The sequence below is a fragment of the Anarrhichthys ocellatus genome, unplaced genomic scaffold (assembly GCF_004355925.1).
Source record: "Anarrhichthys ocellatus isolate YVR2014 unplaced genomic scaffold, GSC_Weel_1.0 scaffold40, whole genome shotgun sequence".
Classification (NCBI taxonomy): domain Eukaryota; kingdom Metazoa; phylum Chordata; class Actinopteri; order Perciformes; family Anarhichadidae; genus Anarrhichthys; species Anarrhichthys ocellatus.
In genome coordinates, this window is record NW_022280070.1 from 1,525,815 (window position 1) to 1,534,395 (window position 8,581).

General features: G+C 38.4%; 1 protein-coding gene across 2 annotated transcripts in view; it reads left to right on the forward strand.

Moving 5' to 3' along the window:
• The first annotated feature begins 2,502 nt into the window (after positions 1 to 2,502).
• Positions 2,503 to 8,581, forward strand: part of gjc1 (gap junction protein gamma 1) — a 41,281-nt gene continuing 35,202 nt past the window's right edge. The window contains exons 1-2 of one of the 2 annotated variants that reach the window (XM_031867737.1): positions 2,503 to 3,214; positions 6,364 to 6,394. The gene's annotated coding sequence lies outside the window, so the exon portion shown is untranslated. The remainder of the gene's footprint in view (positions 3,215 to 6,363; positions 6,395 to 8,581) is intronic. The other variant, XM_031867739.1, reaches the window with a different exon arrangement.

Below are 8,581 nucleotides of genomic sequence, written 5' to 3' on the forward strand. Positions count from 1 at the left end.
TGTACTTGAATGTACCTATGACCATTTTGAAGAAAGGTAAAGTTGGCTCCAATGATAAAATGCATTGTAAAACTTGTATTTGAAATCTGATTAAAAAAAAACTTCACTTAACAGCTTTGCTGAAAATTCCATTGGATTCATAGTAAACGTGACCTAATCTATCTATTAATATTTCACTGTAACCTTGCAGCAATATGCAGTTAATAGCACTTCTGCTGGTTGGGGGAGGTATATTATAACTTTTCTTGTGACCAACTATAGTATGACATTTTATTTATATGCCATACTATACTCTATTATTATGACCCTGTATGACATACTATATTATTACGTTTTATACGACAGACTATCCTCTGACTTTTTTTTTTTTTTAATGGCATACAACATGACTTTCTTTACGATGGCATATGGCATACTACACTCCGATTTTGTACATGACAATTCTGTGACTGATTTATAACACTTGTTATGACTTAAAATATTCACAATATCATAAAAAATTAATTTTATTTTATGTCACATAGTTTTTCGACATGCTATACTATGACTTTTTTATGACTTTTTTTCGACATTCTATACCAGAATTGTTTTTGACATGCTATACCATTACGTATTAAGGACTTTTTGGACATGCTATACTATGACTTTCTTTTGACTTTTTCCAACATGCTATACTATGACTTTTTTATGAACTATCAATACCCAAGTATCTAATATTACCAGTGCAAAATGGGAGTGATCATTTCTGCTCTGCAGAATCCCAGGTATCTTCTGAAAGTGGGAGAATGGTGGACATACTATATTGTGAAATCCTGAATAACTTTTTATGGCAAACTATACTATATTTTTTTGACATGATTTATGCTTACGGCATAGTTTAATAAGCTAGTTTTTTATTGTATACTATACCAATACATTTTTTTAATGACGTTTATTTCTTTTTCATGACACTGTACTACGACATCATCATGACATTTTTTGTGACTAAATAAAATATATTTTTAATGACATTTTGCAGTGCTGTTGGGAGTTACAAATAACTGCTGTTTACTGTACATATTTCATATGACAATATTGGCATCCAGTTATGTAACCGAATAAATAATGTAATTTTTAGTAATGTTATTACTAAGTGGTAGAGCAGGGTCGTCGTCAATCAGAGGATCGGCGGTTCAATCCCCGGCTCCGCTAGTCCATGTTGAAGTGTCCTTGGGCAAGACACTTAACCACAAAATTGCTCCTGCAGGCGGTTCCTGCGGTGTGTGAATGGGTATGAATTAGTTAGTCCTGATGGGCAGGCTGCACCTTGCATGGTAGCCCCTGCCATCACTGTATGAATGGATGTGAATGGGTGAAGGATGACATAGTGTTAAAGCGCTTTGAGGGGTTGGAAGAATTGAAAAGCGTTATACAAGTACAGTCCATTTACAATTTAACAAGAACCATGTCTCTAAATGTGCATCTTAATGCATTTTCACTCAATTTACAAATGTGCCCTTTCCAAACTCTGTCCTGGATACATCTTCAGTTCCTCCACATACCAAAGAGCATCATACATACATGTTCTGACATCTCCCTCTTGAATAGTCAAATGTAGCTTATCCCGCAGAAACACAGGAGGGCGCCATCAGTGCCCAGCAGGTCAGTGACAATTTGAGGTCCGTCAAGGTCGGAGCTGCACTCAAAACAAACCGCAAGCATGTGACAGTGTGACTCCTGCACCCTAGGGCCCCTAAAGGACCCACAATACTGAATCACTGCAGAGTTTAGAGGATCCAGAAGTCAATCCAGAGTTTAGCTGCACAGACTGATTGAGACTGCACATGGACGGATGCCTGAGGGGGCTGCAGAATGGGCGGGGGAATGGAGGAATTTGTGAGCAAACAATCAAGCTGCAAACTCGAAGCACCTATAGCTGTTTCAATTTGCCAAATGAGCCATATGTGTTCCCTTTCTTTAGGTTTCTCAAGTACATGATTTCTTACTTATCGTTCCACTCGCAGTATCTTGAACTGCACTATAACTTATGACTATATGCTTCGTGTTCCGCAAACCAGAAAAAAACAAACATATTAATCCTATATTTTCAAGTAATACTATCCACCTATTAGTCAATTATGATAATACAATTATACCGTAGCAGTTAAAAATCCCATTAAGGATGATTATGCAACAATAACCTGTAACACAGACAAAAAAGGCTTCAATACGAATACTCAGAATGTAAATATAAGATTACTACAAAACCATAGTAATCCTACATTAAGAAATAGTATACAAATATTAGTTATTTAATACATAATTTTAAACTGTAACAAGGACATATCAGGAATACTCTGTAGCTAATATTGCTATTACAAACACCATGAAAAGATTGTTTAAAAAAAATTGGCTTGCCCTTTTTTTTTTTTTTTGCCAGATGTTTGTCGACCCAAGATGTGTGACCTGTCGGGGGCGCGCACTGTCAAAGACGCGTGCGCGCAACATCCGGCTTTAACTGCTCCCCTTGAAAGAAGGGTCGCCAAGCTTTCCGTCAGACAATCCAGCTGTCACTCAAAGAGACCCCATCTAGCCAGCGCCAGGCTGTATGTTGCACACGTCGGAAAGCCCGGTCAAGATAAATACAAGACAAAGACACCGCTGGATGTGGGTGGACCTCCAGCTATCAACAGATCGGCAACTCCACTGTCCACTCCTCCTGCGGAGAGGAAAAAGATGAGGGATCCGAAAGACAATACCACATGTGAGCGATATTTAGTACCGAATTCTCGAGCTTGTCACGGAGATATGGACAAACTAGCGCTCACGATTTGGTTGTAATTAGCAGATGCGAATGCTCTCGGCAGCGGCGTAGGTTCAGCCCCTGCCAAAATGACCAGACTATTGTTTAGCATCGATGCAACGGCACGGGCCCGCAGGAATTTTGGCACCGGTTTTACGCAGCAGACCACATAGTTTATACGACGTACCTCGACCGAAGACAGAATAGTGAGGCTGCTATGGACAAAGAATGCTTACACGTAGTGACGCTATGAGATAAAAAAAAAAAAAAAAGACATCTGTGGAAAAACCGTGCTAGTTCCTCCCGAGAAGTGAAGCAGATCATCAACGGTGGGATTCAAGTTTGGACCTCATCAAGACCAAAACGACCCTCCCCTCCCCTCAAAAAAGGATCATCTTACATATTAAAGCATCTTCACAGACTCGCATAGCGGTAAGATCTTGTCTTTTAATTCCCAATATTGTAATAATTTCCATCTTTGTTCTTAATGTGCTAATTTCTAACCCAACGGAACCCCTGGTGAGAGTGAATGTTGGGGGTCATGGGCGCACGATTGGGCACGATAACGCACAGACGACGGTTGCATCTTTGTGATTCATTTTTGGTTGAATTTGCACTGGATTTTCTTTGGTTTTATGCAAGTGTAGCACGTTGGCCAGGGCCAAGCTGTGAGCAACAAGAGAGCAACTTCTCCATACAAACGTGCTTTTGTGAAGCTGACGTGAACGGCGCGTATAAACTGCTAATTTGGAGTCCATATATGCTGCCCACCAGTTTCAAATCAAATGCAATTTTACCCTTAAAAATCTATGCTAATCAAGTATATAGACTGAACAACCATCTCTCATACTCTTTTGTTCTCTAATCATTTCAGCGTGAACATGGTGTAGATGGGCGGTGCAGGGATTCACCTTGGGATTCGGTTAAATCCCGAGGGGGCTGTTCAAATTAGTGGAAGTACATGCAGACTTTATAATGACGTTATTGGCAAACTCTTGAGATTCATTAATGATGAATATATTTTACAAGTGTAGAAAAGCTTTGCCAACAATGCCTTTTTATTTTTGTGGTGATTTGTAGTATAATGTTGTCTTTTACTATGCGTCACATTATCAAACGATAGCTGAATTCTTTAAAAAAGGATGACAAAAATGCTGACCACAGCAGTAGAGCTTATTAAATGGTAAAGGTTTTATGCTCACAGAATAACAATAGTTACCAAAATAACAATACATTTCTAACAATTACCATTCCAGGTCACAATATTGCCCAATTAAACATACAATTATTTGCAACTAAAAGCACTCAGGATTTGACTTATCCGTGATGGTGCCGTTACCCATGGTGCTCTAGCTCTAAAACCCTTTTACCTCTATCACAGCAGAATGTGCCAACAATGGCTTTGACAGCCCCACACATAACCGCTGATTCAGTGATTATCGCATCATTTTTTAAGTCAGTATATCAAAAGAAACACTCCCCCCACTCAGAGGGGTTAACCTGGTCAGCAAGCGGCATTATTCATAATGACGAGAAACCGTTTCATTGTGCTGGATGCCTTTGAAATATGCCACATCGGTTTCTGTGTGGAGCATTTGTCAACGCCACAGCAGCAGTGGCTCAAATATGAGCCACCATAATGAGTTTCTCCCCTATGCTTCAGAAAACCCTCGCTATATGTCAAGGCATATGGGTTTGCGATATTGCCAACTGAAAGAGCTGAGTGCTAGTGAATGGTGCTCGCTTTCTATGTAACATTTGGATGGATGCTATGCATTTATTCAGAATTTATTTTTTGGTAAGCTGCCAGTAGAAGCATACCTACCTCCATTCCTTATTTCTTCCCATCTAGTAAGTGCAGTTTGGCATTTCACAGCCTTGCATATAGATTTAAATACCATTTTACCATTTCTGCAAGGCAGTCTATCTCTGTCGCCCGATACCTCTCCCACCTTGTTACCCCTGCATCCCCCCAAAGACCATTATTTCACTCCCTGTGGATTGAAGGAGAAACTGGTACCCATATGGGAGAAGGGGGAGTCGACCCCTGTGCACTCCAGCACTGAGAGAGAGAGAGAGAGAGAGAGAGAGAGAGAGAGAGAGAGAGAGAGGCAGATTCTGTGTAGCAGCAATGAAATGCCCCATCACTTCAGTTAGTATCATGCTGCTGTCCTTTTTTCACTTAAAATATACAGCATTTTCTGTATTATTACAGTCTTGGAAAGAAACACTATTGCTACCGAAAAAAAACATGACTTGGCACATGTAAGCAATAAATTGTGCATGGATGCTTATTAAATGATCAGAAGACGTCCTAGAAAAGTCTGAGAAATGTAGCCTCTTAGCTGGCTGGTAAATTGATTTTTAACACATCCAATAGTATATGTAAAACAAAAATGTTGCAACTGTGTTTCTTCAAAAGGAGATAATCCAAGCAAAGGCACCCCAAAATGTATTTTTTATGAGTTATGAATGCAGCAAATGAGTGTCTTGACTTACAAATTGCATCATGAAAGTATGACATTTAGACCATGTGCTAAACAAATAGTATATTTTACTATTATATATTATATTTTTTTAATGTTCATTACTGATGCATTCAGTAAGTAGCATTTCACTGATGTAGTTGGTCAAATTGTAATTAATTTGGGTGGTTTAATCTCTTACGCTTTCATGAAATGTGACGACAAGAACCTAAAATGAGTCCAAGTACAGAAGCCCACTTGAGTCAATGCACATATTTACATTTTACAACTGCAAAGCACAAACTCAAATCTTTAGCATGTTCCATCAAAATGACTTCTTATCATAAAGGAATCTGGTTCCTTTTATCAGTCTAGGCTTGATGAAGAGCTTGATACAGAGCTTTATGATACTTTGATTTAAATAACAGATTGAATTAATAATTCATTAATATAAAAGGAAAATCAATATTGTCATATACTGTTGAATTTATTATTCTGTTCCTCTTCCAATTCACAGTTAAAAGCTAGAATAATATTCCTGGGGGGGTTGTAAGCGATAACTGTATATTTAATTAAAAGTGCAGTAGATTTGCTTGAAGCCCTTTAGAGACTTTGCATAGAGCATCATAGTTTCATCTCACACTTTAACATGGAAATATTAATGGAATAAAAGGGGTTCTTATTGCCACGTAAAGACAGAATTTCGCAGATGATCTCATTTAATATCATGTTAAACTGCAGTGTTTGTTCTCATCCATTCAAGATATGATCAATATAAAAGCGCTGCCACTCTCACCCAGATGTTCACAATACAGTATTCACCAGCATCAGTCATAGATGATAGCTTTGAATCCTAAATTGCCTCATTTCCACCATTTAAATCCCTTTAAATCTCTAAATATCACCAGATTATTATGTGAATCAAATTCTCTCTCTATGCTGTTATTTTAATGTTTTTATGTTAATCACTTGCAATTAAACTAGACATTTACAATTATCATAATTGTCCAGTGAAATGTCTGCGGGATGTGTTTAAGTCAATTACATGCTTTACAGGCAGCTATTTTGAATAATTGGAGTAATTCACTTCCTGTTTTTCCCAATTCTTCCCTTCAGAATGTGTGATGTGGAGCCAGTACAGTAAGAGGTAAATTTTATGATTTTAGCCACTACATCAAAAACATACCCACTTGTATATGAGGAGCAGGTGTTTTGCAACACAAAACGGTCAACATGTTTTACTACTAAAAAAAAAGTATATGCAAGTGATTGGCAACTGCAGTGTTGTGGACGAGTTGAGAAGTAGGCAGAGATGGTAGGAGGTCCTTTACCGCTGCAGCCTTCCCTAACTGGCTTCGTGCAACATGAAACATCAAGGTATTATGTCTATATCTTGTTTAGCAGACTTGAGCATATACTGCCAGCCTTAATCCTCAGAGTGAAGCACACGGAGGGAAAACTGTGTCTTCATGCCTGCCAACTAGTCTGGATTCCCTCCGCTTGACACTGTGTACGCTATTCTGCATTTTTTTCTGGTTGCCAGTTCCTGTAAATGACATTAAAGTAAATGCAGAGGGAAGACGCTTTGCTCTCTCTGTAATTGCCGGGTGATTAGAATTGTTAGATGTCATCAAATACAGCCACTTTTACTCGCTAAGTGAAGATTTCCTTCTCTTTTAAATGTTGGTTCAGCTGCACTGATGGGACCATTCAAAAGTACAGTATAGATGTAACTTATGGATTGGGACGATGTGATGGAAGTATTTCTGGAATGTGCAATTGGTAATTGTCTGGGAGAATAGCCTCATCTAGAAGATTGAGTGAATATAGTGAAATTTGTTCATTGGTTTGAAAATAATTAGTGGGCTTCTGAGATGTGCCTGAGTGTCTTTAGATAATTGTTAAGATTAAGACCATCATTAAATTGTCACTAAATTTAGAAATTATGAGCTTCACAGTGTGAAATCATAAGGAGTTTTGACCTTCATGTATTTGCCTTTAGTCAGCTGAAGTGATATTGATGAATCTGTCATGTACTAGATGACTGTAGTTTTAAGTACAGGAGTACAGCTGAGCATGCTTTGTGTTCTAAACGCCTGATATTTTAGGGGAGACTCCAAATATTAGTGGAGGACGAACAGGGGAGGGCTGTGTCGTGCTCTCTGTGACTCACAATGACTCCTCTTGAAAACGAGCCTCGCAGTCAGCCCTGACCCTTCGCTGAAACAGCCGCGTTTCCAGTTGCGTCGGTGCACGTGTTGCGGTGACGCAGCAGCAGTTGACTCTTTAATTTGCTAAAAATAGAAGAGAAATGTGTGATTCTGACTAACAAAGAAACCGTCGTGATTTATGTCACCCATGTAGTACTGCTGATGCATGTGAATAGTGGTGCAACACATGTGTCCACATCACAAAAGCAATGCAGTCGAGCTGCAAACTTCAATTTTATGTTCTACTTTCACACATTTAAGTTGTTGTCAAAGTAAGAGCACACACACTTCTATTTAGTTTATTTTCCATAGAGCTGACGTGATTATTTTATTGGCTGGTTAACAGGAAATTAGTTGGCAACAATGTTGACAACCGGTTAATCAATTTAACTTATTTATTAATCAAAGAAACAAACATTTGCCATCTTCAACTTCTCAAAGTACATCAGTATAAAATGTATTATTTAGGGTTTTTGACTCTTGATCGGACAAAATAAACCATCTAAAGATGTCACTTTGGTTACTGAGAAGCTTCAGTTGACATTTTCTAGAGCAAACTATTAACAGAAACAATAATAGAGGGTTGAATTTATAATTAAAACAATAGTTTGTTGCCGATTTACCACTGAAATAACTTTACCTTGATCATTTTAATAATTTATACCTTTCTGCCATATCACACGACATATTGGACATACTTGGAGGTCCTACTTTGAATAATTCTCATGATTGTTTCATCATGTAATAACTTCTTTACATTTATCACAAATAACAAATTCACATTGCGTGTTCCCAGAGCCCAACGTGAAATTGCCTTTTTTGTCTGACCAACAGCCAACAAACTTAAAAGTATATACAGTACAATCTACAATTAAGCAGTAAATCTTCACTTGGAGAAGATGGAGGCAGCAGAGACAAGTGCAGTAAGACAAAACTATAGAGACAGACAGAGAGAACCCCACTGAGTGTAGATAAAATCAGATGTCACTTCCACCTAGCCTGTACTCATGAAGAGATATGGGCAGTCCATCAAATGGAAAGAGTCGTGAGGCTCCTTCCCAAAGGGAATGTCACTACAACATACCAGGATCAGGTCAGACAGTATGCATTACTGTGTGCCTGGA